We start from the raw sequence: 27902 nt of genomic DNA on the forward strand, positions 1-27902 counted from the left end.
CTCTATAAAGAGCTGGTCTAGAAGACCTGGGTTCAAGTCCTGCCTCTGACACATACTAGCTTTGTGACCTTGGGCAGTTCACTTGCCTTCTCCATCCTCTATCATGGGAGGTATTAGCAAGGACCAGAAAACTATCAACCAGAACAAGATAAAAATATAATCAGGAAATGTTTAGCAAAATAAGTAAAAATATAATATAACATGGATAGTGTTAGCTTGTGGTTTTCTAAGTCAATATGCTACCAGCAAGCGTCTGTTTCTGTTTGAGTTTGACACCACTGTTCTTTTGTTATTTTGTTGTTTTCAGTAGCATCTGAGACCCCTTTTAGGGTTTTCTTTGTGGGTTATCCATTTCTTTCTCCAGCTCATATTATATATGAGAAAACTGAGGCAAACGCGGTTAAAGTGACTTGCCTAGGGTCACACAGTTAGTAAAAGAGATCTGTTTTGAACTCAGGTCTTCCTGACTCCTCTCCTGGTATTTATCCATTTCATCACTTAGCTGCCACTGTTCTGGATGACTCTTTAAGGCCATAATGTGCTGGGGGGGAGGGCACTAGGTAGCCCAGGCAATAGAATGCTAGGCTTGGAGTTGGGAGGACCTGAGTCAAGTCACTTGACATTGATTATCTAGTCCTTGCTACATTTCTGTCTTAGAACTGAGATGAAGAGCAATGTAATGATCCAGGACAATTTGGAGGGACTTATGAGAAAGAATGCTACCCATAACTAGAGAAAGAACTGTGGGAGTAGAACCACAGAAGAAAACATATCAGTTATTTCTTGTTTATATGGGTATAGGATTTGGGGTTTGGGTTTTTTTAAATTACTCTAGTACAAAAAATAGATAATAAGGAAATAAAAAAGGAACTGATATTAAGGGAGAAACTAAGATTGCAAGAAAAAAGAGCCTGTAAGGTGCTGACCTGCATCAACAGAGTGTGGTTTTTCTCACCCAGGTGTTCCCTATACACATGTAATCAGAGGTTCCATCTCCATCCCTATGATTTCTAAACTAAACTATTACAAAATGGTTGTTTTGTATATCACAAAATAAGGGCTGTTTGGGACTCAGCCAGTCATGCAGAGAAAATGCAGGTGCATAAAAGTAGGGAGATGATTATAATACAAGACAGGCTTGGGAGACCGTAGAGTAGAGAGGGGAGAAAGAAAAGGTAGCTGTGTCCCAAAAGCTATATGCATGGAGGAGGCAATTACCTGCCATTCCTACCACTATCACTCTCCTATTTATAAAAGCTGCAGGTTGTATGTGGTATGTAACTTCAGGGATGGTGTTGGTAAGTAAATGGTTCAAGACTGGCCTGAAAACAGAGCTTGAGGGGATATGAAAAGAGAACAATTTTATCTAGAATGGTTTCAGCAGATGGTGTTACTGGTTGCTGGGAAATGAACTTGGGAAAGGAGTTGGGAGTCCAAGCAAGAGCTAGTAGAGTCCTAAGTTACATGTTCATGAGACAGGAAGAAGAAAATGAGTTCTTTGAAGTTCTTGCTGTTCCGTGGCAATCCTCTTTGACACTTACAAACATGGTAGAAGACACTCTCTCCATTCTTTTCTACTAAACTCACTTAGCTGTAGGATCTGCCAAGGTTCAAAAGATGCCCCCTTTGGAGTTCTGGTTGTAGTATACTAAGTATTCAATAAATGATTTTTGTTGTTGTTACAAAACTCTTTCACTACAAAACTGGCACAAGTACCAGCACATTTAAAGGGAATCATAAGAGAATCACAGAGTTGAAAGAAACCCCAGAGGCAATCTAATCAAACATTGTTGGTAAATATTAATGCAGCCTCTGCAAAATGAAAAGCCTTCTGGTGATGAGACTTAGTTGCTTTCTCCAGTCTGTCTTTATATTCTAATCTATTATAGTTGGAGGAGCTAACCCCTTTAAATCCATGCACAATCCTCCACCAGAAACCAGCAATGGCACCTATAGAGTCATCATCCCCACCATGGAAAAAAGTCTGGTGGACATGTTCCTTCTGAGAGTCTCTGGCAGCAAGGATGACATCCTAGGCAATCATGGGAGCATCATGTCTGCTACTGCCTCCTCGACCAGAATAACTCACTGACTTGTAGATTTCATCTCTCTCTTTCACACTAAAGGGCTCTGGGAAAGTAGGAGGTCCACCACCTGAAATCCCTTGAAGTTTCAAGTACTTTTTCCATTGATCTTTGAAGTAGTCCCAAGATTCAAGATTCTCCTTCACAAAATAGCCAAACTGGACAACGTACTTTTTGGCTTTTGGTAGCATCTCCATCACTGCCTTTCCCTATTCCTGAAGTGGCTTGCCATTCGATGTGCAAGTAGTAAAGAGAAAAGAGGCGACAGCCCCAAGGTAGCCAGTAGGATGGTGATGGATCATGTGGCTGCTCTCAATGCTTCCTTGGTTCAGAGTGTCCTGCTGTTCATCAAAATAATTAACAACTCAAGGATTATTAAGAAGGAAGCTTTCAGGAGATTTCTTTATCTGGGTTATAGCTAGACAATACTTTTTGAGCTGCTATTTTGAAATCCTGGCTTTGCCTTGAAATCCCAGGCAAACTCATAAGCAAGTCTTTTATGACTGCTTTTCCTCAGTGTATCTAATTTGTCTTTAGGTTCCTCACATGATGGGACCAAGGAAGGTGAAGAATAGTGTTTATTCATAATCCATGGAACTCAGGGCACCCAAGAACCAGGATATTTCAGTAAGATATCTCCACTGGCTTTGTTAGACCAGAGAAACTATTCTCCACAAAATTCAATGGGGAAAAAAGCATCTCCCAAAACAGGTATATAAATTTCATTCAGCCAGTCAACAAGCATTTCATAATTAAGCACTGCCAGGCACAATGCTAAGTGCTAGGTGTGGAAAGAAGGCAAAAATACTATCCCTGACTTCAAGAAGCTCATATTCTAATGGCAGAAAATCATGAAAAAATACATTTAAGATATATACAATTTCAAAAGGAAAGATCTGGCAATGCAGAAAACTGCAAAAGGCCTCCTGCAGAAGGTGGGATTTGAGCTGTCTTAAAAGAAACCAGAGAAGCCAGGAAGGAAAGATGATAGAGGAGAGAATTCCAGGAATATGGGACAGCCAATGCAAAGACACAGGATTGGGAGGCAGAGGGTCCTGTAGGAGGGACAGCTCTAGCTGGTGTGTCAATGGATTATAGAGTAAATGGAAGAGAAGAGAACTGGAAAGTTAGGAAAGGAGCAAGTTGTAAAGGACTAAATAGAGGATTTTATACTTAGTCTTGGAGGTAATAGGAAGCCACTGGAGTTTATTGAGGTGGGAGGGGGGAATGATGTGGACAGACCTTCAGTTTAGGAAAAATCACTTGTAATAACTGAGTGGAAGGTGGATTGAAATGAGGAGAGAAATAAGGCAAGAAGACCACCCAGAAGGCTATTGCAACAGTCTAGGCAAGAGGTGATGGAGGGTCTGTAGTGTCTGCTGCATGGATGGAGAGAGGGATGTTATGAAGGTAGAAATGACAAGATTTTACAACATGAACAAAGAGTCATGGATGACACCTAGATTTTGAGTCTGAGGGTTTTGAGACTGTCCTCCAGCAAAAGGGAGTCTCTCCTGGGTTCCCCTGTTGAACCTTGCTTTCTACAACTGAGTTCACAGTATTAAACTCCCCCAGTAGAGGTGACTATCAATAGGTTAAGTCCTTATCTGGCTACCCAGTTTATGTCTAAAGAAAGACCCATAGGCCAGCCAGGAATGTCAAACAAAACAATCTCTTAATGAGTTTGGATCCTGAGAAAAACATGTAAAACAATGGTCCATTCAATGTAAAGCTTTTTTGCAAACAGTGGGGAAGAGGAAAAGGAGAAAGAAGAAAGAGACCTGACATACCATTCAGGCATAAAAACAAACATGGTGCACTAAGGGTCATGGTCACACTGAATTGGAGAGTGCAGAGACACAGGTCCATTCAGTAAAAAGGAGGTACTTCCAAAGTGCATTCCTGGGTTTTAATATTCTGATTTGGGGTAAAAAAAATGCATAGTTGTCTGATTTGCATATCAGGGGTCAGGGCAAAATATTATTAGGGGAGGTTTATTATCAGGGAGTAAAAATAAAGGTTGTAGTAGACAAAATATTATTTTGGGGGCCTAGCTGAACTAATCTATGAAAAAATATTAATATTTTTTCCTTGAGTATGCTCTATAATCTTACAACCTCCCTTAAGGGGAAACTGTCATGATGGTCTCAAAACCATCAGGCTGATTCTTAAAACAATGGTTTTCATGCATAGTTTCTATAAGTGACAGGGAAATTGTCATGGTGGTCTTCAGACCACCAGGTCTAATCTGAAAACACTAAGTGACTGGGAAAGATGGTGGTACCTTTGACAATAATTGGGAAATTAATAATAAAAGTGAGTTTGGGAGGAAATTTAATAATCGTTGTTTTGGAGATGTTAAGTTGAGATAAGGATGAGACATTTAGTACGAATTGTCCAACAGACAATTGATTATGCAAGATTGAAGATCAGCAGAGAGGTTAGGGCTGGATCAATTGATCTGAGAATCAGCAAAGATGATACTTGAACCCATGAGAGCTAATGAGATCTCCAAGTGAAATAGGATAGAGGGAGAAGAACATCTAAGGCATGATGTTAGGGGATACCCATGGTTAGTGTATGTATGTAACTAGAATGAGAATGAAGATTCATTATAGGAAACTGAGAGGAATAGTCAGATAAGTAGGAAGAGAACAAAGACAGAGCAAAGTAACAAAAACCTAGAGGGGAAATAGTTTATAGGACACAAAGATGATCAACAGTGTCAGAGGCTGCATAAAAGTCAAAAAGGATGAAAATGAATAATGTCATTAGATTTGATAATTAAGAGATAATTTGACTAAGAGTTTGGGTTTTTTTTGTTTTGTTTTGTTTTTTTGTGATTTGTTTACATTTTTGTTGTACTAACTAGATCTAAGAAGAAAAAAATTTATTGGGGCATGTTGTCAATTACCTAAAGAAGGTTTCTATTTTTTTCTTTATCATTATGGTCTCATTTTATCTTTTTTCATTTTTTTTAAGAATCCTTAATTTCTGTCTCCATATCAATTCTAAGTCAGAAGAGTTGCAAAAAAAAAAAAACCCTAGATAATCAGGGTTGTGACTTTCCTAGAGTCATACAGTTAGGAGGTATCTGAGGTCAAATTGGAACTCAGGTCCTTCCAAGTCCAGGCCTGGTGCTCTATCCACTCTACTACCTAGCTGACCCTGGTCCCATTTGATCTTGCAATCTTCCTATTATATAAGTGAGGCAGGGCTTATTCTCTCCATCTTATAGAAGATGAAAGGTGAGACCCAATGAACATGTTTTTAAAACGTTTACAGCAGTGAAAACACCCACCAATGCACAAGTCTTTATTAATGGTTGACTACCAAACCATCAAACCAGGCTGCCTCCATTCTTAGTATAAATCAGTTCTGATTATCAGGAGGAGGGTAGGAGTCAAGCATGGAATAGGCACTTGCCAAGGCAACAAAAGAGAGATGGGAAGTTAGTTGTTGAAACCCAGTACCTCCTAAACTACCACTCCATCAAACACTAAAATCAAGAGGGTCTTTGGTCCTCTCTTTCCTGGTCCAATGCCTTGGTTATTTCTTCTTTGTTATAGAAATTATAGAATGTTGGAGTTGGAAAGGACATTAGAAACCACCTAGCCTAACTCCTTTATTGTGTAGAAGAGTATATTGAAGCTCTGAGATGGGAAATAACTTACCCAACATTACTTCAAGTAACAGAGTCAGGACTAGGTTTCCTGACTCTTTATCCAGGGTTCATTCCACTGCTTGGTGGGGCTGGTGTCATGCACTCAGATTCTTGGATCCATCATTTGGATGGATTTCAGTGATAACGCCTCAATTTGTATTCCATCCATCATCGTTCCACTCCCAGAGGCCAAACAGTTTGGAATGGGGGAGGAGACACATTAAATCTTCTGCTACTAATCAGGACAGGTATCAAGCTCCAATACATGGTTGATTAATCTGCAGAAATCTGAGATACCAAGTTCACCCATACAATTAACACAATCCATTTCCTTGTAATTCAGCCCTCTGCTGTTAATCATTAGGTTCTTAACCTTAACACTACTAACACACTCATGTTTAATTCAAACAGATCTGTTTCCAAGGTAATCAGAAGCCTAGGTCTTTTTTAGGGTACCTAGAAATATGTGAGGCAGAGCATCATTCTGTCTCTCTCTCTCTCTCTCTCTCAATCTTTCTCTCCGCTGGTCTGTCTCTCTCCCCCTTCCTTCTTGCTTGCCCTCTCTCTCTCTCTCTCTCTCTCTCTCTCTCTCTCTCTCTCTCTCTCTCTCTCTCTCTCTCTCTCTCTCCTCCCCCCACCTTTCTTCTCTCCTTCATAATAATAGCAAAGAGCCCAACAGAATTACAGAAGTAGCCTGGTATTGTAGATAACAGGGTGAGGCTTCAGTTCAAGAACTATGTTCAAACCCTACTTCTGAAGCCTATTGGTCACAAGATTATGGAGAAGTAGGGTTTGAGACAATTCTCTGAGACCAATTTGCACATGTGAAAGGAGATTCTTTGATACTTCCTAAACTAATAAAATCAGTAGCCAAGACTAAAAAACTTGTAATGGGGGTTAGGCCACCTAAACTGGCACCTATGTCTAGAAGATGCTGAGGGAGCTATTTCTGAGAGTCAGGAACTGTAATTCACATTGCAAAAGAAACTAACTCCTTTGGCAATAGCAATACCAATTACCAATTGTAAACCTTAAAATTTCTTAGACTTATAAATGTTGGAAATTTCACCATTGGGAAATTTCATACTTGAAAAAATTCCTACTGATAGTCTATTGGAATGTGAACCCCCTTGGCATGGGAGGGTCTTTCTCCTCCCTACTTAAGATTACTTTAGGACAGAAACCTTTTGCTGAACAATGGAAAGGGCTTTGACCTATGCTTAAGCATAGAACAGGAAGTTCTTTGAGTCATGATTGATTTTAGAATTGATACAATAGAGATACTTGGAATGACAGAACCAGGTCTTGGAACTTCCAATCTCCACCCTGGGTCAGGGTAACAGGATTTAGGAAGGGCTGCAGCAAAGGATCAAGATTTAATTATTTGAGAATATGACCTTCAACAGACATGTGCAAAGCCACAGACCTCTGGGCGGTCCTGGGTTAAGCTAGAGCCACCATTGGCACAGGGAAGACATGGACAGTGATTGGTAGATGTGAGAACTGAGGGGAGGGAACTTGGATGGTTTCCTTAAAGATAGCGGGGGGGGGGGGGGGGGGGGGGGTCTGAGGACTGAAGGTGGTTGGAGAGGTTTTGTTCTGAGAGGTTGTGCTCTGAGAAGCTTGCTCTGAAGGAAGCTGAAGGTGGAGGTGGAGGCCCCTGAGACTGTTTCTCCATTTTGGTCACGTGAGTGATAGGGACTGATCTCTTTTCTTTGCCTCAGCTATCTAAGGGCTTGGGCCTTTTGGCCCAGCCTAAACAGAGGGGGTATTTAAGCCCTATTCCCTTCTCTCCCCTTTCTCTCTCTCTCTCTCTCTCTCTCTCTCTCTCTCTCTCTCTCTCTCTCTCTCTCTCTCTCTCTCTCTCTCTCTCTCATACCTTTCTTCCTCCTGTTTGTAATTAAACTCCATAAAAGGTTGACTGCTGACTTGAATTTTCATTAAGGAATTATATAGCTGAATTCCTTGGCAACCTTAAATTAATATATATCAGTCTTTTAAGTGATTTCCTTGTCACACAATCTAGCTGAGACCCAAGGCAATAGGTTTTGAAAAGCTAGAAATCTACCACAGATGGCCTCCAAAAACTGGAAAATCCCAACCACATAGGCTAGTTTTCCCCTTTTAAGGTAGTAATACTCTCTTTAAGACTTAATTGATCCAGGAAATTAAGGCTTCTAACCTTTTAAGGCTTTAACCTTTTGAAGTATGCTCCTAACATAAAAGCCCAGGTTAAATTTATCAGGGCTCCTCAGGCTTCAAGACACCTCCACCATCCTATGAATCAACACTATGCCATTCCGTTTGCTAAAATGGTGAATACAGAGGCAAAGGGCTACTTCTCCCAACTTTGCTCAATATCCTGTCTGATGTAGGCAAGGCAATTAGGGTTGTGCCCAAAGAACTGGCAGCTCAGACTGACTCCTTGCTGAGGAAACAAGCTTTGTTATGAGAGAATATGATAATAGAGTAGCTGGTAAAAGAAGAAACAAAGAGGGAAGGGAAGGAAATGAAGGGGGGTAAGGTAAGGTAAGGTAAAGTAAGATAAGGTAAAATAAAGTAAGGACAAGGAGGGTGCCTGAGGGGATCTCAGGAATGCTTTTTATCTTAAGTACTAAGGAAGGGAACATTTGTTTGGGCAGTTGCTGCCCTGTGGTTCCCAAAGATCTGATGCCCCTTTACCCATGGCCCTCTTGGGCCTTTGTGGCTTTACCCATGACTCACCCTGGTTTTATCCTCTGGCGAGTAGGGTGGAGCAAACCTCAACGTGTAAATGGGATGCTAATGACATGTTAAACACCCCAAGGATGTATTTTTTTCAGTAAAATTTTGCTCTTTTCTGCTAAGAAAAATAGAAATTATGAAAATTGAACATTGTTTGAACCTAGTCCTGTGTGAGTGAGAATCTGAACCCCCTTAACCAAAGACTTAAGTTATGTGATATAAGGAATTTTCTCATAACTGTAAATCTAAGCAACCCATATGACTTATCTGAAAGGTAGCCCTATACTACTCAATTAGTTATTGTTTCCATGTTCTTTTGATTGTTTACAACTATTTGCCAGGGTTTGTGGGACATTTCAACCCACATCATTGAACATGCTTTCATTGAGTAAAGTTCCTTTTATTAAAGGTTATAAGGTCTAGGAATGGTTTCTTTCATTCCAATCCTGGACCTGAACCACTAGACCAGCCTGGCCCAGGACATCCCTAACTTTAAAATGAAGACTGAGTATATAAAAGTTCCCAATCTCCAAATATCCTTTTTTAAGTATCAGATCTGGAATTCAAACCCAAAGTATATGACTCCAAGTCTAGCTCTATCTCTACTGTACCAAAAGTTTATGGCCATCCAAAAAAGAACAGACAAGGTAACAAGAGAGTTCCTTTCAATAATTTTCAGTATAAGGGGAAGATGGATGTCTCAGTGGGTTGAGAGCCAGGCCCAGAGACAGGAGGTCCTAGGTTCAAATCTGACCTCAGACACTTCCCAGCTGTATGACCCTGGGCAAGTCACTTGACCCCCATTGCCTAGCCCTTATGGCTCTTCTGGCTTAGAACCAATATACAGTATTGATTCCAAGATGGAAGGTAAGGCTTAAAAAAATCTTTTTAATTATTTTTAGTATACTTGAAGTCCATCATAGAAACAATTACATTAAGCTTCAGCCTCTTCCTGAGGGTCCAACAATTTCCTCTTTTTTTTTCCCTCAGAGGTTCTTCTCCTAGGGTTTACAGCCCCCTAAGACGTGTGCATAAACACATTTCAAGGATCCTATAAACTTATTTTTTATTTATACTGTATTTCAATATAACTGGTTTTCTTTGTAATACTATATATTTTATTTTATGCATTTTTAAAGTCTTCTAAGGAATCTAAAGCTTCACCAGACTTTCAAAGGGTCCATGACACCAAAAAGGGTTAAGAACCCTTGCCTTGGAGACCTAGTACCCCCTCTCCAATTCTAGGACCACTCTACCCCTCAGTCCCAAAAGACAGGTAACATCACAATCTGATCCGAATAGAACTTTCCTCTTCCTTCAAGATTCAAATGATTTTCCCCCATTTTCTGATGTGGAAGTTGCTTCTAATGAGCTTGTATATGGTGTCAAAATTATATCCTTTTCCTTTATCCAAGTTCTTCATCTCTACCTTTGGTGTTCAGCCAGCCAGACACAGGTAATTTCAGGAGCATTTATTGCCATTTGGAGCTATCTTTTCTATTTCTTTCTCTCTCTCTCTCTCTTTCTATTTTTTCTTAAAAAAAAAAAAACATATCTGTCCCTCCCATCAGTTACTTTTTCAGGAGAGTGATTCTGTTTCTATGGCAACCAGAAATCTATTGTAATCAAATATTGGGCCCCATTAAACTTCAATCTTTCCATCTGTACAGCAGTTTCCTGTGACTTTCATCAGGATTATACAGGATTAGTTTAAAATTTCCTTCTCTTCAATTTTCAAACACTCTTTAGGTCTCCATCACATTTGAGGGAGCAGAGACTGCCTAGAAGCTCCTAAAATGCATCTCTAGGAGCCATGCTTTGGAAATGGAAATTTTTCTTTAGGAAAAAAAAAAACACAGTCAGTCTACTTCATATACCAATGTCAAAATACTGATTACCAGTTGCCTATTTAAGAGAAAGTTCGAGTAAGGAGACAGACATGTTGACATGTACAAAGAGACAAACAGAGAAGAAAAGAATTTATAAAGACAGAAACAGAAACAGATGAAAAATATTCCTTTTTCTTTCAGTACTTTATTTCTCCCAATTACATATAAAACAATTTTTTTTAAGTTTTTAAATTTTTGAGTTCCAAATTCTCTCCCTCCTTCCCCTTTGCCTCCAGATGGTAAATAATGTTGTATAGGTTATACATGTGATAACATATAAAACATATTTCCATATTGGTCATATTGTGGAAGAAGACACATATATAAAAAAAAGAAAAAAGAAAAACCCACAAAGAAAATAAAGTAAAAAATAGAATCTCTCAGTACAGAAAAGTATTCATAAAGAAGTCCAGATCTTCCAAAACAACCTTTAGTCTTCCTCTCTGGTATCAAACCATAGAGGTATTTATTCAATCAATGAGAAAGATGATTGGCAATATTTAAATTTCATATGAATGAATAATAATATGCAGAGGAATCACTATTCTAGTTCATTACCTCAATATTTCCCTTGCCTTATAACCTTAAATGAAGAATAATAAAGAGGAACTATTCTACCCCAACTCCGATCACTGCTGATCATTATGAATTTCCAGATGCCATAGAAGCCAGGTATATGGTGTTTTCAACATAATGATTCCAATTCTTTTTTTTTTAATGTTTACCTTTTTTCTTAGAATCAATACTATTGGTTTCAAGGAAGAAAAGTGGTAAGGATTAGGCAATTAGGGTGAAATGACTTGCCCAGGGTCATATAGCTAGGAAGTATCTGAGGTCAGATTTGAACCAAGGATATCTGGTGTCCAGGTCTGGTTCTCTATGCACTGAGATTCCTAGCTATCCCCAAATGTTCCAATAAGCACACAGCATCTGTCAGATACATTCTAGTATATAAGATGCAGCTTTGAAAGTCTTTAGTACTCTGATTAACAAAATAACCAACCATAATTCAAGATAATTAAACAGGCTTCCCATCCCCAGATAGAGGGGTGATAGATTCAAGATACAGAATAATACAAGATTTTTAGACATGACTATTGTGGGAATTATTTTGGCTTGATTGTTTATTTGTTAACTATATATATATATATATATATATATATATATATATATATGTTTCCCCCAATGGATGAGGCAAGTAGAAGGGGGAGAAAATAAATTTTAAGTGAAAAAAATAATAAAGAAATGCCAAAGTGTAATTCTTGTCCCATGGGAATTAGCCCCGTCTCCTAACAACATACTAATCATACTGATAATGATCCTATGCTCAAACAGCTGCTGAACCATAATCTGTATTCTGGGATAATGACTTCTCCCTGAGTCCCCTCTTATGCACATGGATGATTCAGGGGAGGCTGAGAATGGGTTGTTCCAGGAACTAGGCCTACTTCAGGGACCTCATCTCACCCCCCTCAGTTCCTTCCAGACCCCCTGTCCAAATCTACACACTGATGACAATCCACACAGAAACATACTCTTCCTTCTTTGAAACACATATATCTGCCAGGGACAGAGAGAGAAAGAGAAGGAGACCCAACTTTCTTAACTTACACCAATCTTCATGTAATTATAAAATTAATCTTCACTTAATTTACACAATCTTCATACAAGAACAGTAGGGGAGGAACTAGAAAGTTAAAAGAAAGAGGAAAAAAAGAGATTATATTGTACAGAGAGGCAGAGCCAGGTAAGAAGGGGACCAATGTCAGCCCATTATCCTTATCATCGTGGGGCCATGGGTTGCTCAGTACTTTAATAATACAGTTACTGTGTAGAAAAACCAGGAAACTAATACACTGCTGGTGGAACTTTGAACTGATACAACCACTCTGAAGAGCAATCTGGGATCATGCCCAAAGGGCCAGCAAACTGTCCATACCCTTTAACCAAACAATACCACTACTAGATCTGTATCCCAAAGAGATCAAGATAGAAAAAAGAACCTAATTGTACCAAAATATTTATAGCAGCTCTTTGTGTGATGGCAAAGAACTGGAAACTGAAGGGATGTCCATCAATTGGGGAATGACTGAACAAGTTGTGGTATATAGAATACTTGTAATGGGATGCTATTGTGCCATAAGAAATGACAAATAAGATCAAGATGATGTTGTGGGGTGCAGATGTGGACCCCTTGGGTTTGAGAAGGATACCTTTTATGCAAGACTCCAAAACTTAACTTAAAAGTAAAGAGAGATTTATTAGTAATGTTGAATTTTTGGTAAGCAAGACAGCATGAGTGGAGCAACCTGGGAGATTGCTCCCAGAATGCCTCAGTTCTGGGGTTTTTATATTAAATGAGGACTTGACTCTGGGGCAAGGGGCAAGGGGTTGGGAGTCAGGGTCTAAGGGAGCAGAGGAATTTCCCTGATAATAGTTTGCCTGAGTTTCTGGGGGTACAATGCCCACGACAATAGCATGTGTACAATCTACTATCATGCCTTCTTGGGGAGAGGGGAGAGCTGGGAGGAAGAGAGAGAACTTGGATTGTAAAATATCAGAAAACGAATATTAAGAAATTGTATTGATGTAATCTGGAAAAAATAAAAATCTATAACTGGAAAATATATACAGTTCAACAAAATACCAACCATAATTCAAAATAATTAAGCAGGCTATCCATCCCCAGATTTAAATGCAAATTTCTCTACTCTAAGATGATATCAATGCCTTTGTCTTATACCTTTGAATCCTAATAACCAATACAGGGTTTTGCACATAGTATTTAAAAATGTTAGTTGAATGAAATTGAAGTTCCTTTTGGTCTTCTAATGCTCTCATCACAGTGGCTATATTAATAAATCAATGAGCAACCCAATGAATGTTTTCTGTAATTTTGTGTATTTTTAAGGGCTCCCATGGATCCTTTGAGAGCCTTTTGTCCTAGCTGTATTACTGAAGGCAACTTGTTTAACTTTTCTGAACCTTAATTTCTTCAGCCATAAGGTGGGGATAATAACAATATTCCTATTACCCATCTCACAGGCTTTTGCAAAGAAGATGATTTGTAAAGCTTAAATTGGCATTATGACCATTATTATGGAAAATAATTGAATAAAGATTTTGTTTCTCCAAACCCCCAATCCCAGCCTCCAAATCTTCTCTTTTTCAAGTTAAACATTCCTACAACCAGTCCTCAAATGACCTGGGCTCCATTTCCCTCCCCACCCTAGTCACCCTCCTCCAGATGGGTCCAGTTTAATCAACAAAAGAACCACAAGTATATTCTGGGTGTAGGTTCTCTGTGCCTTCAATTACCCACCAACAAGTTCACCTCCCCACATCGTCCTGATAGCCACTTTCTTGTCTTCTTTACTAAAACAAGTGAATTATCCATGAAGAAAAAAGAATGGAATGAAAAAAAAATTGTCTCTACCTGTTAGACTGATTTCGAGCCAAATCTTTTCATATCTCTAAACAGTTTGCCCTGTAATTTGTCATTCAGACCCACACCCCTCACTAATGGCCTTGGAAACACATAATGAAGGATGAAAATAGACTCCAGATCATGAGGAGATTGTGGTGCCCAAGGGAATAGTCCAGCGGTGATTTTGCCAGCTAGGGCAGTGCTGAGTCAAGAGAGTCAGAGAGACCCTAATAAGCGATGACTGATTATTGAAAGGGAGGAAAGATTCCCATACACTCCAGATGAGGGTACAGCAAAGGGCAGTTCCCTCATCCTTATGCCCCAAAAGCTGCTTGCCCAGAATCACACAATGGGGCCAAAGGGGCAGCTGGGTAACTCAGTGGATTGAGAGCCAGGCCTAGAGATGGGAGGTCCTAGGTTCAAATCTGTCCTCAGACACTTCCCAGCTGTGACCCTGGACAGTATTGGTTCCGAGACAGAAGGTAAGGGTTTAAAAAACAAACAAACAATGGGTTAAAGATCAAAATCCAGGCTCATCCCAGTCTCCCAGGGACCTAAGAATCTCCCTTCTTACTCTTACTGAACAAGTAGCAAGTAGCAAGAAAGCCTCCGCTCTGCTTCACGGTTACTCCCTGGTCATTTCACCAGCAACTTTGTAGAGGAGACTAGAAACCATGTCCTGGAGGACCAACCCTCAATCTCTGCCCTTGGTATGCCCTCCCCACCAGCACCCAGCTAGCCTGACTGATGAGTGCCTCCAGGTTCACTACATAGAGGAGACCCTCCTCAAGCTTCACCTTATTATCCTGCCATCTTCTTACCAGCTGCCTTGTGCCACCCCTCAGCACCAACACCACTACCCCAGGTTTCCAATTCTGGAACCAAATTAATACTGTTATAGTTATTGGAAGGAGTGTGTCAGTCTAACCTTCTATGGCTCTACTCACCATCGTGTAGTTTTCCAAACCCAAATCCTCCTCCCGGACCATAAGTATGTGTTTGCACAGTATGTGTTGTCTCTCTTCAGGATGTAAGTTTCTTGAAGATGAGACAAGTCAAGACAAGAAGCATTTTTTAAAGCATCCACTACATGTCAGGAACTGAGCTAAGTACTAGGAATATGAAGAAAGATTAAAAAAATAGTCCCTGCTCTCAAGAAGCTCAGCCTAATGAAGAGAACGTACAAACAAAATATGTATGGAATAAACTGGAGATTGTCTCAAAGGGAAGGCACATAGATTAAGGAGACGTAGAAAGGCTTATTGAAGAGAGAAGGATTTTAGAGTAGTGGATCAATAGAATAGATTAGGCATTAGTAAATGGCCAAAGTAACCTAAAGTTTGACAGACCCAAAGATCCAAGCTTTTAGAAGAAGAACTCACTATTTGACAAAGAGTACTGGGAAAACTGGAAAACAGAATGGCAGAAACTAGGCATAGATGAACCCCTCATCTTATATACCAAGATAAAGTCAAAATGGATATATAATTTAGAAATAAAGGGTGATACCATAGACAAATTAGAGGAGCACAAAATAGTTTACCTGTCAGATCTATAGGTAAGAGAAGGATTTATGACAGAACAAGACATAGAGAATTTATGAGGTGTAAAATGGATAACGTTGACTACATTAAATTTAAAAGGTTTTCACAAACAAAACCAATGCAATTAAGATTAGAAGTAAAAGGACAAACTAGGGGGAGGGGGAAAATGTTATAGCATCTCCGACAAAGGCCTCATTTCTCATATATATAGAGAACTGAGTCAAATTTAAAGAATACAAAGCATACCCCACTTGACAAATGGTAGAAGAATATAAAAAGGCTGTTCTCAGATGAAGAAACTAAAACTATCTTTATTTCTTTTTTTTAAAATGCTCCAAATCATTATTAATTAGAGAAATACAAATTAGAACAACCCTGAGGTTATTCTCTACCATCTCATATTAATCAGACTGGCTAATATGACAGAAAAGGAAAATGATAAATGACGGAGGAAAAATTGGAACACATACCCTGTTAGTGGAACTGTGAACCAACCGATACAGCCATCTTGGAGAGCAATTTGGAACCACAACCAAAGGGTCAGCAAATAATGCATATACCCTTTGACACAGCAATATTGCCTCTAGATCTGTATTCCAAAGAGATCAAGATAGGAGAAAAGAGCATACTAGTACCAAAATATTTATAACAGCTCTTTGTGCTGGCAAAAAAACTGGAAACTGAAGAGATGTCCATCAATTGGGGAATGGCTACTTGCAACAGAATGCGATTGTGCCATAAGAAATGACAAGATGGACTTCCGGTTAAGATGGCGGCTTAGAGAAAGCTGAAGTTCAGATCTCCGGAAAACCCTTCCCGACCGATCTCAAACTAGAAGCTCCTAAGGCACCGAAATTCAAAACGATCAACAGCACAGACCCTGGGAACCCTCCTCCTGGACCTGGACCCGGTTCAAAAGGTACGGCTCCCCTTAAAAGCCAGAACCCGAGATCCCTCGGACCTCAGGGGTAGGAGCGCAGAATTCAAGGCTCCCGGAAGCGGCAGCCGCGCCGGGCTCAGAGAGCAGGGTCTGAGGAACAACAACCCTCAGGGTCTTCTACCCAAGTCCCAGTCCGGGTGAAAGTTACTGCCTGGGGCTTCCGCTGCAGAGAGCCTGTCGGTCCGGGTGAAAGTTACTGCCTGGGGCCTCCGCTGCAAAGAGCTGGTTGGTCCAGGTGAAAGTTACTGCCTGGGGCCTCCGCTGCAGAGAGCTGGTCAAAACAACAGCAACCCTCAGAGCGGGCAAGACAGCCTCACGGGCTGGATCCTGCTATCCAAGTCTCAGTGAAAGTCTGTGCTCTCGGAGCTTGGGGAAGCGGCAGCCCATCCCCCCGCAGGCCGACGAAACAGCCTCACGGCCAGGGATTCTGAAGGCAACTTCCGGAAATCGAGCCAGGGGGAGAGTGTGGCCTCGTGGTCCGACCCTTCCATTCCAGTTCCAGTGAGGCATATTCAGTTTAACCCAGGGAACGCTCATAGAACCAACATCTGCCCAGGACTAAAGCCTCTGATCACCAGACAAAGACAAGAAAAGCCAATCCTCCACGTTCAGAGATGACAAACTCCACAGAAGCACAGAAGCCCCAAAATACCAAGAAAAATAAGAAGAAAGGGGCGACTCTGGACACATTCTATGGAGCCAAAATACAAAATACAGAGCAGATAGAAGAAGATATACAAGAAAATTCTCCAAAATCTTCCAAAGGAAATAGAAACTCTCCACAAACCCATGAAGAATTTGAATCAGAAAGGACCAAAAAGATGGAAGCCCTCTGGGAGGAAAAGTGGGAAATGATGCAAAAGAAATTCACGCATCTACAAAACCAGTTTGACCAAACTGTAAAAGAAAACCAGGCTTTAAAGCAAGAACTAATAAAGCAAAGCCAAAACACCAAGAAATTAGAAGAGAACATAAAATATCTCACCGACAAGGTGATAGATCTGGAAAACAGGGGGAGAAGAGAAAATTTAAGAATAATTGGACTCCCAGAAAAGCCAGAAATAAACACCAAACTGGACATGGTGATTCAAGATATAATCAAAGAAAATTGCCCAGAGATTCTAGAACAAGGGGGCAATACAGCCACTGACAGAGCTCACAGAACACCTTCTACACTAAACCCCCAAAAGACAACTCCCAGGAATGTAATTGCCAAATTCCAAAGCTATCAAACAAAAGAAAAAATCCTACAGGAAGCCAGAAAAAGACAATTTAGATATAAAGGAATGCCAATCAGGGTCACCCAAGACCTTGCAAGTTCTACTCTGAATGATCGTAAGGCATGGAACATGATCTTCAGAAAGGCAAGAGAGCTGGGTCTCCAACCAAGAATCAGCTACCCAGCAAAACTGACTATATACTTCCAAGGGAAAGTATGGGCATTCAACAAAATAGAAGACTTCCAACTTTTTGCAAAGAAAAGACCAGAGCTCTGTGGAAAGTTTGATACCGAAAATCAAAGAGCAAGGAATACCTGAAAAGGTAAATATTAAGGAAAGGGGAAAAATGTTATCTTCTTTTACTCAAACTCTCTTCTATAAGGACTACATTTAACTCTGAGAGGGAAAAACATCCAGATCCATTGGGATCTTGAATTCTATCTTACCCAACAAGGGTAAGGAGAAGGGAAAACCAAGGGGGGGAGGGGGAGAGGGAGAACAAAAAGGGAGGGAAAGAGAGGGGGGAGGGGGAGGGAACAAAAAGGGAGGGACTAAAAAGGGAAACATCAAGGGAGGGGACAAGGGGGACTGATTCAAAGTAAATCACTGGACTAAAAGGTAGAGCCGAAGAAGAAAAGGTTAGAATTAGGGAAGGATATCAAAATGCCAGGGAGTCCACAAATGACAATCATAACTTTGAACGTGAATGGGATGAACTCACCCATAAAACGTAGACGAATAGCAGAATGGATTAGAATCCAAAACCCTACCATATGTTGTCTTCAAGAAACACACATGAGGCGGGTTGACACCCACAAGGTCAGAATTAAAGGATGGAGTAAGACCTTCTGGGCCTCAACTGATAGAAAGAAGGCAGGAGTGGTAATCATGATATCTGATAAAGCCAATGCAAAAATAGACCTGATCAAAAGGGATAGGGAAGGTAATTATATTTTGTTAAAAGGGACTCTAGACAATGAGGAAATATCATTAATCAACATGTATGCACCAAATAATATAGCACCCAAATTTCTAATGGAGAAACTAGGAGAATTGAAGGAAGAAATAGACAATAAAACCATACTAGTGGGAGACTTAAACCAACCATTATCAAATTTAGATAAATCAAATCAAAAAATAAATAAGAAAGAGGTAAAAGAAGTGAATGAAATCTTAGAAAAATTAGAATTAATAGACATATGGAGAAAAATAAATAGGGATAAAAAGGAATACACCTTCTTCTCAGCACCACATGGCACATTCACAAAAATTGACCATACATTAGGTCACAGAAACATAGCACACAAATGCAAAAAAGCAGAAATAATGAATGCAGCCTTCTCAGATCACAAGGCAATAAAAATAATGATTAGTAATGGTACATGGAAAACCAAATCTAAAACCAATTGGAAATTAAACAATATGATACTCCAAAACCGTTTAGCTAAAGAAGAAATCATAGAAACAATTAATAATTTCATCAAGGAAAATGACAATGGCGAAACATCCTTTCAAACCTTTTGGGATGCACCCAAAGCGGTAATCAGAGGCAAATTCATATCCCTGAAAGCTCATATTAACAAACAAGGGAGAGCAGAGATCAATCAATTGGAAATGCAATTGAAAAAACTCGAAAGAGATCAAATTAAAAACCCCCAGCAGAAAACCAAATTAGAAATCCTAAAAATTAAGGGAGAAATTAATAAAATCGAAAGTGATAGAACTATTGATTTAATAAATAAGACAAGAAGCTGGTACTTTGAAAAAACAAACAAAATAGACAAAGTACTGGTCAATCTAATTAAAAAAAGGAAGGAAGAAAAGCAAATTCACAGCATTAAAGATGAAAAGGGGGACAGCACCTCCAATGAGGAGGAAATTAAGGCAATCATTAGAAATTACTTTGCCCAATTATATGGCAATAAATACACCAATTTAGGAGAAATGGATGAATATATACAAAAATACAAACTGCCTAGACTAACAGAAGAGGAAATAGAATTCTTAAATAATCCCATATCAGAAATTGAAATCCATCAAGCCATCAAAGAACTTCCTAAGAAAAAATCCCCAGGGCCTGATGGATTCACCTGCGAATTCTATCAAACATTCAGAGAACAGTTAACCCCAATACTATACAAACTATTTGACATAATAAGCAAAGAGGGAGTTCTACCAAACTCCTTTTACGACACAAACATGGTACTGATTCCAAAACCAGGCAGGTCAAAAACAGAGAAAGAAAACTATAGACCAATCTCCCTAATGAATATAGATGCAAAAATTTTAAATAGGATACTAGCAAAAAGACTCCAGCAAGTGATCAGAAGGATCATTCACCATGATCAAGTAGGATTCATACCAGGGATGCAGGGCTGGTTCAACATTAGGAAAACCATCCACATAATTGACCACATCAACAAGCAAACTAGCAAGAACCACATGATTATCTCAATAGATGCAGAAAAAGCCTTTGATAAAATACAACACCCATTCCTATTAAAAACACTAGAAAGCATAGGAATAGAAGGGTCATTCCTAAAAATAATAAACAGTATATATCTAAAACCAACAGCTAATATCATCTGCAATGGGGATAAACTAGATGCATTCCCAATAAGATCAGGAGTGAAACAAGGATGCCCATTATCACCTCTACTATTTGACATTGTACTAGAAACACTAGCAGTAGCAATTAGAGAAGATAAAGAAATTGAAGGTATCAGAATAGGCAAGGAGGAGACCAAGTTATCACTCTTTGCGGATGACATGATGGTCTACTTAAAGAATCCTAGAGATTCAACCAAAAAGCTAATTGAAATAATCAACAACTTTAGCAAAGTTGCAGGATACAAAATAAACCCACATAAATCATCAGCTTTTCTATATATCTCCAACACAGCTCAGCAGCAAGAACTAGAAAGAGAAATCCCATTCAAAATCACCTTAGACAAAATAAAATACCTAGGAATCTATCTCCCAAGACAAACACAGGAACTATATGAACACAACTACAAAACACTCGCCACACAACTAAAACTAGACTTGAACAATTGGAAAAACATTAACTGCTCATGGATAGGACGAGCCAATATAATAAAAATGACCATCCTACCCAAACTTATTTATCTATTTAGTGCCATACCCATTGAACTACCAAAATACTTCTTCACTGATTTAGAAAAAACCATAACAAAGTTCATTTGGAAGAACAAAAGATCAAGGATATCCAGGGAAATAATGAAAAAAAACACATATGATGGGGGCCTTGCAGTCCCAGACCTCAAACTATATTACAAAGCAGCAGTCATCAAAACAATTTGGTACTGGCTAAGAAACAGAAAGGAAGATCAGTGGAATAGACTGGGGGAAAACGACCTCAGCAAGACAGTATACGATAAACCCAAAGATCCCAGCTTTTGGGACAAAAATCCACTATTCGATAAAAACTGCTGGGAAAATTGGAAGACAGTGTGGGAGAGACTAGGAATAGATCAACACCTCACACCCTACACCAAGATAAATTCAAAATGGGTGAGTGACTTAAACATAAAGAAGGAAACCATAAGTAAATTGGGTAAACACAGAATAGTATACATGTCAGACCTTTGGGAGGGGAAAGGCTTTAAAACCAAGCAAGATATAGAAAGAATCACAAAATGTAAAATAAATAATTTTGACTACATCAAACTAAAAAGCTTTTGTACAAACAAAACCAATATAACTAAAATCAGAAGGGAAACAACAAATTGGGAAAAAATCTTCATAGAAACCTCTGACAAAGGTTTAATTACTCATATTTATAATGAGCTAAATCAATTGTACAAAAAATCAAGCCATTCTCCAATTGATAAATGGGCAAGGGAAATGGATAGGCAGTTCTCAGATAAAGAAATCAAAACTATTAACAAGCACATGAAGAAGTGTTCTACATCTCTTATAATCAGAGAGATGCAAATCAAAACAACTCTGAGGTATCACCTCACACCTAGCAGATTGGCTAACATAACAGCAAAGGAAAGTAATGAATGCTGGAGGGGATGTGGCAAAGTAGGGACATTAATTCATTGCTGGTGGAGTTGTGAACTGATCCAACCATTCTGGAGGGCAATTTGGAACTATGCCCAAAGGGCGACAAAAGAATATCTACCCTTTGACCCAGCCATAGCACTGCTGGGTCTGTACCCCAAAGAGATAATGGACACAAAGACTTGTACAAAAATATTCATAGCTGCGCTCTTTGTGGTGGCCCAAAACTGGAAAACGAGGGGATGCCCATCAATTGGGGAATGGCTGAACAAACTGTGGTATATGTTGGTGATGGAATACTATTGTGCTCAAAGGAATAATAAAGTGGAGAAGTTCCATGGAGACTGGAACAACCTCCAGGAAGTGATGCAGAGCGAGAGGAGCAGAACCAGGAGAACATTGTACACAGAGACTAATACACTGTGGTATAATCGAACGTAATGGACTTCTCCATTAGGGGCGGTGTAATGTCCCTGAACAACTTTCAGGGATCCAGGAGAAAAAAAACACCATTCATAAGCAAAGGATAAACTATGGGAGTGGAAACACCGAGAAAAAGCAACTGCCTGAATACAGAGGTTGAGGGGACATGACAGAGGATAGACTTTAAATGAACACTCTAATGCAAATACTATCAACAAAGCAATGGGTTCAAATCAAGAAAACATCTAATGCCCAGTGGACTTACGCGTCGGCTATGGGGGGGTGGGGGGGAGGAAAAGAAAATGATCTATGTCTTTAACGAATAATGCTTGGAAATGATCAAATAAAATATATTTAAAAAAAAAAAGAAATGACAAGATGATCACAAAAAAACCTGGAAAGACTTGTATGAAGTGATACAAAGGGGAGTGAGCAGAAACTGAAGAACATGGTATACAACAATAGCAAAAATGTGTGATGATCAAGTGTGAATGATTCAACTATTATCAACAATTCAAGGATCCGGGATAAGTCCAAGGGACTCACGATGAAAAAGGCTGTCTACCACCATAGAAGGAATTAATGGAGTCTGAATGCAGATTGAAACATGTCATTCTTCACATTATTTTCTCCTTTAATTTTTCTCTAGTGTAAACAATATATATCCTCTTTCACATGAAAAACATGAAGTTATTTATTACATGTTAGCACATGTACAACCTACATCATATTACTTGCCATCTCAGGAAGGAGTGAGGGATGGCAAGGAGAAAAAGAACATGAACAGCAAAATGCCAGAAAATGATCATTAAAACTGTATCTATAAGGGGCAGCTGGGTAGCTCAGTGGATTGAGAGCCAGGCCTAGAGATAGGAGGTCCTAGGTTCAAATCTGGCCTCAGACACTTCCCAGCTGTGTGACCCTGGGCAAGTCACTTGACCCCCATTACCTAGCCCTTACCACTCTTCTGCCTTGGAACCAATACACAGTATTGATTCCAAGACAGAAGGTAAGGGTTTAATTTTTTTTTTTATTGTATCTACACATAATCTGGAAAAAACATTAGAAATAAAACATGAAAAATCAGAAGGTGAGATTTTAGCTGAGATTTGAAGGAAGCCAGGAATTGGAAATGAAGAAGGAGAAAATTCCAAGTTCGGGGATAGCAGTGAAAAAATACAAAATAAAGGGATGGAGTATGTTGTGTGAGAAACAGTGAGGAGGCCAGTGTCAATTTGCTCCCTTTTGTGTACCCTATGTTCCGGTGGCAATCTAATTAGGAAGTTGTCTTAATTGTAACAAGCTACACATACTAATCTGAGTTTAGGTTCCTCTGGACTCTCTCTAGGGTAGTAATTCTTAACTTGGGGTCAGTTAACTTGTTTAAGAAATATTTTGATGACTATTTCAGTATAATTTATTTTCTTCATATCTTCTTTGCAATTTTTTATTTTGTGCATTTAAAATATTATTCTAACCCCATGCTATGTTACATTATATTCAGAACATGTTCACTAATACTTGGGGCACAATCTTTTTTCCAGGTACCCATATTTTTAAAGAACAGGGTTGAGAAAGACCCTGTATCCTTGATTTTTTTTTTGTAACTTTAAACACCTTGATTTAAAAGCAATACTTTGGCATTTAGTTTCTTAGAAATCTTAAGATGGTCAAAAAGAGAGGGATACACACTGACTAACAGAGCATGCTTATTCTCAGGAACATTGGTGGAGAATAGAACTTTCTATTAACAATCACACAATAAAATTCCCTCCATCTCTAATTTTTTAAAGTTAATCTCTCTATCTATATGCTTTCAACATGAACGGCACTTTATGAGTAGAGATCATCTATCCCAGTCTGCTTTAGTTGATTTAACATTGTTGCGACATACAGAAATAAACAGTCACTCTTATTATAGCACAAATGGATCTGGAGATAACATATTGATTCTATTTTGTAAACTAGCTGAAAATTCACCTTTTCAGGCAAATATCTTGTTTCCTCCCATTAGAATTTAACTTGAACAAATGGGTTTTATCACTTTTCTATGTGTATCCCCAGGGATTTGCATAGTGTTTTATACAATATTCACTTAATAAATGTTTTATTTCATAAAAAATATTATTTTGAGAAGAGATCCATAGGCTTTACCTGACTGCCAAAGGGGTCCATGACTCAAAAAAAGGTTAAGAGCCCTTGGTCTTTTACATTTTAGAATGTAAAAGAATTTTGTGCATGTTTCAGCAATCTATTGACAGTTTGGCTTGTATCTCACCTCTACTCTGGATTTCTAGGAAAATCCCTAAATATAGTTTGTGCCTCAATTCCTTATTAAGTTTCTTATTTCCATCTCAGCTTTCTTATGGTCCAAAATAAAAACACATTCACATTATAGTTTAGATACATTTACTGAAAGAAATTGAAAGATAATAGAACACAGAAGCTCTCAAATGCTGTTCATTGACATGGGAAAAGGACCAGCTATAATAATAATAATAACGTGTATTTCTATAGCATATTAAGGTTTGCATAGGACTTTATATATGTCAATATATATGTCAATTTGATCTTCACAACAACTCTGTGAGGGAGATATTATCAGCCCCCTTTTCTAGATAAGGAAAATAAAGGGAAACAATAATTGGACAGGATCACAGAGCTAGTAGGTATCTGAGGCAGGATTTAAACCCAAGTCTTCCTGATTCCACTGAGCAGGAAAGCAACTGCTTCTTTAATGTCTGAGTTGACACATTTGTTCTTGCCAAGAAAACAGTAAGAGTATGGAGGGCTGGAGTCCTCCCAAAGGAGCCTGTGTTCCCAGAAGCTGGTAGCTGAGGAGAATTAACTTTCATACCTTCCTACCCTGTACACCCCCCAACATCACCATCTGAAAAGGAAAAAGGAAAGTTGTGTCCTGTGAATCAAGGGCCAGCCCTGTTCTGATTCTTTGGGATTCAAGATGATGATACCCTAGCCAGGCACCTGGGAACTCTGGATTCCTCCAGGGTCTTATCAATTACCACTCACCCACCATCTTCTTTGTTTGCATTCAGGCACATCTAGCTTGTCTAAAGGAAGTCGATGACCATGCAAAGGGGTCCCTCTTGTGCTGTACTGCATGACAATAGGGCCACCAAAAAATCAGTTGTGAATTTGAGCAAGTTACTCCCTGGGCCTCATTTTTCTTCCTCAACAAAGTGAGAAAGTTGGATTAAATGGTCTCCAAATTTCCTTCTGGAAGCCATCAAAGAACTCCCTAAGAAAAATCCCCAGGGCCTGATGGATTCACAAATGAATTCTATCAAACATTCAAAGAACAACTAATCCCAATACTATGACATAATAAGCAAAGAAGTTCTACCAAATTCCTTTTATGACACAAATATAGTACTGATTCCAAAGCCAGGCAGGTCAAAAACAGATAAAGAAAACTACAGACCAATCTCTTTAATCAATATAGATGCAAAAATCTTAAATAGAATACTAGCAAAAACACTACAGCAAGTGATCACAAGGGATATTCACTATGACCAGGTAGGATTCATACCAGGAATGTAAGGATGGTTCAATATTAGGAAAACCATCCACATAATTGACCATATTAACAAGCAGACCAATAAAAATCACATTATCTCAATAGATGCAGAAAATGCTTTTGACAAAATACAATACTCATTCCTATTGAAAACACTAGAAAGCATAGGAATAGAAGGGCCTTTCCTAAAAATAGTAAACAGTATATATCTAAAACCATCAGCTAATATCATCTGCAATGGGGATAAACTAGATGCATTCCCAATAAGATCAGGAGTGAAACAAGGATGCCCATTATCACCTTTATTATTCAACATTGTACTAGAAACACTAGCAGTAGCAATTAGAGAAGAAAAAGAAATTTAAGGTATTAAAATAGGCAATGAGGTGACCAAGCTATCACTCTTTGCAGATGATAGGATGGTCTACTTAAAGAATCCCAGAGAATCAAATAAAAAGCTAGTGGAAATAATCAACAACTTTAGCAAAGTTGCAGGATACAAAATAAACCTACATAAGTCATCAGCATTTCTATATATCTCCAACACATCTCAGTAGCAAGAATTAGAAAGAGAAATTCCATTTAAAATCACCCTAAACAATATAAAATACTTAGGAATATACCTGCCAAGACAAACCCAGGAACTATATGAGCACAACTACAAAACACTTTCATCACAATTAAAACTAGATCTAAATAATTGGAAAAACATTAATTGCTCATGGGTAGAACGAGCTAACACAATAAAAATGACAATCCTACCCAAATTAATTTACTTATTTAGTGCCATACCCATTGAACTACAAAGAAACTTTTTTACTAAATTAGAAAAAAACTATAACAAAGTTCATTTGGAAGAACAAAAAATCAAGAATATCCAGGGAAATAATGAAAAAAAATGCGAAGGAAGGTGGCCTAGCAGTGCCAGATCTCAAACTGTACTATAAACCAGTGGTCATCAAAACAATATGATACTGGCTAAGAGATAGAAAGGAGGATCAGTGGAATAGACTTGGGGTAAGTGACCCCAGCAAGATAGTCTATGATAAGTCCAAAGATCCCAACTTTGGGGACAAAAATGCACTATTTGATAAAAACTGCTAGGAAAATTGGAAAACAGTACCAGAGAGATTGGGTTTTGGATCAACATCTCACATCCTACACCAAGATAAACTCAGAATGGGTGAATTACTTGAATATAAAGAAGGAAACTATAAGTAAATTAGGTGAACACAAAACAGTATACATGTCAGATCTTTGGGAAAGGAAAGATTTTAAGACCAAGCAGGAGTTAGAAGCAATTATAAAATGTAAAATAAATAATTTTGACTACATCAAATTAAAAAGGTTTTGTACAAACAAAACCAATGCAACCAAATTGAGAAGGGAAGCAACAAATTGGGGGAAAGTCTTCATAACAAAAACCTGACAAAGGTCTAATTACTCAAATTTATAAAGAGCTAAATCAATTATACCAAAAATCAAGCCATTCCCCAATTGATAAATGGGCAAGGGACATAAATAGGTAATTCTCAGATAAAGAAATCAAAACTATTAATAAGCACATGAAAAAATGTTCTAAATCTCTTATAATCAGAGAGATGTAAATCAAGATAACTCTGAGGTACCACCTCATACCTAGCAGGTTGGTTAACATGACAACAAAGGAAAGTAATGAATATTGGAGGGGATGTGGCAAAGTTGGGACATTAATGCCTTGCTGATGGAGTTGTGAATTGATCCAACCATTCTGGAGGGCAATTTGGAACTATGCCCAAAGGACACTAAAAGACTGTCTGCCCTTTGATCCAGCCATAGCACTGCTGGGTTTGTACCCCAAAGAGATAATAAGGAAAAAGACCTGTACAAGGATATTCATAGCCTCGCTCTTTGTGGTGGCCAAAAATTGGAAAATGAGGGGATACCTTCCAATTGGGGAATGGCTGAACAAATTGTGGTATATGTTGGTGATGGAATACTATTGTGCTCAAAGGAATAATGAACTGGAGGAATTCCATGTGAACTGAAATGACCTCCAGGAATTGATGCAGAGTGAAAGGAGCAGAACCAGGAGAACAGAGACTGATACACTGTGGTACAACTGAATGTAATGGACTTCTCCATTAGTGGCAATGCAGTGATCCAGAACAACTTGGAGGGACTTACAAAAAAGAATACTATCCACATTCAGAGTAAAAACTGTGGAAGTAGAAACACAGAAAAAAAAACAACTGGTTGATTACATGGATCGATGGGGATATGGTTGGGGATGTAGACTAAACGATCCCCTAGTACAAACATCAACAACATGGGAATAGGTTTTGATCATGGACACAGGTAAAGCCCAGTGGAATTGTACGTCAGCTATGGGAAGGTTGGTGGGAGGGGAGGGAAAGAATATGATTCTTGTAACCAAGGGA

The 27902-nt window shown here is 38.8% G+C and overlaps 1 pseudogene; it reads right to left on the minus strand.

Annotated features, from left to right (window-relative positions):
• Positions 1 to 1780: 1780 nt before the first annotated feature.
• The window catches only part of LOC100015600 (ADP-ribosylhydrolase ARH1-like), a 46850-nt pseudogene continuing 20728 nt past the window's right edge, over positions 1781 to 27902 (minus strand).

This window comes from Monodelphis domestica, chromosome 1 (genome assembly GCF_027887165.1).
Source record: "Monodelphis domestica isolate mMonDom1 chromosome 1, mMonDom1.pri, whole genome shotgun sequence".
NCBI lineage: Eukaryota > Metazoa > Chordata > Mammalia > Didelphimorphia > Didelphidae > Monodelphis > Monodelphis domestica.